Source organism: Arachis duranensis, chromosome 1 (genome assembly GCF_000817695.3).
Source record: "Arachis duranensis cultivar V14167 chromosome 1, aradu.V14167.gnm2.J7QH, whole genome shotgun sequence".
NCBI classification, from domain to species: Eukaryota; Viridiplantae; Streptophyta; class Magnoliopsida; order Fabales; family Fabaceae; genus Arachis; species Arachis duranensis.
Window position 1 is genome coordinate 46,368,059 of NC_029772.3, and position 1,134 is coordinate 46,369,192.

A 1,134-nucleotide genomic window follows, 5' to 3' on the forward strand; every position below is an offset into this window, starting at 1 on the left:
CTATTTCAATCCCCGGCAACGGCGCCAAAAACTTGATGTGTGGAAAACGATCCAACATAAAACTCACCGGCAAGTGTACCGGGTCGCATCAAGTAATAATAACTCACATGAGTGAGGTCGATCCCACAGGGATTGAAGGATTGAGCAATTTTAGTTTAGTGGTTGATTTAGTCAAGCGAATCAAGTTTTGGTTGAGTGGGTTGTATTTAACAGAAGCTAAATTGCTTGGAATATAAAGGGAGAAGGGATAATTGCAGTAAATTAAAGAACATGAAAATAAACTTGCTGAATCTTAAAGAACAAGAAAGTAAATGACTGAAACTTAAAGTGCAAGAAATGTAAATTGCAGTAACTTAAATGGCAAAGAATGTAAATTGCTTGAATGTAAAAGGGACTCGAGGAATGGATTGTAGAATCTAAACAAAGAGAAATTGGATTGCCACAATTAATAGAGCAGAAACTGAATTAGAAGCGATTAGAATTCAAACAGAAATTGAAATTAAAGTGCAGCAGGGTTCACAGAAGAACCAAAAGTAAATTGGGATCTCAGGACTCCAGAGACTAGGTGGTAGAGCCTAGATCTCAATTACCTTCCTAGATCCAAGCTCTCAAAAGCAATTAACAAGAAATTGAAGAAGAAGCAGTAAAGGGAATGTAAATGAGTTCAATTATGCAGAAGAGAAATTAAAGAGCTCTTGAGTGGATATTGAGACAGAATTTCCTCAATTCTTAACACCCAAGACTCAAACAGGAAAATGAAAAATGCCCAAGCAAGAACGAGGAAGAAGAGAGATCAATTCTCCTCCCCAATTCTCTAAAATCTCGGTTCAGTCTCTCAAGAAAAGTTGCAGAAATTCAAAGCTCAAAGAAAGTGCAAAATTCAAAAGCTAAGCAAAAGGTCCCTAATTACATCAAACTAGCTCCTATTTATACACTTTCTATTCTTGGATTTTTGGATTTGGATGGGCTTTTGATTTGGTGAAGAAATGAATTAAATTGGATTTTTAATTTAATTTTCGGCCCAAAAATGATAGCTTCCAGGAGGCTGCCATGCCCTTGCGGAGGGCAGGGCAGGATTTGGTGCTTGGTGCGTGCATGGTGCGGGCGGATGATGCTGTGTTGCGCAGGATGCTG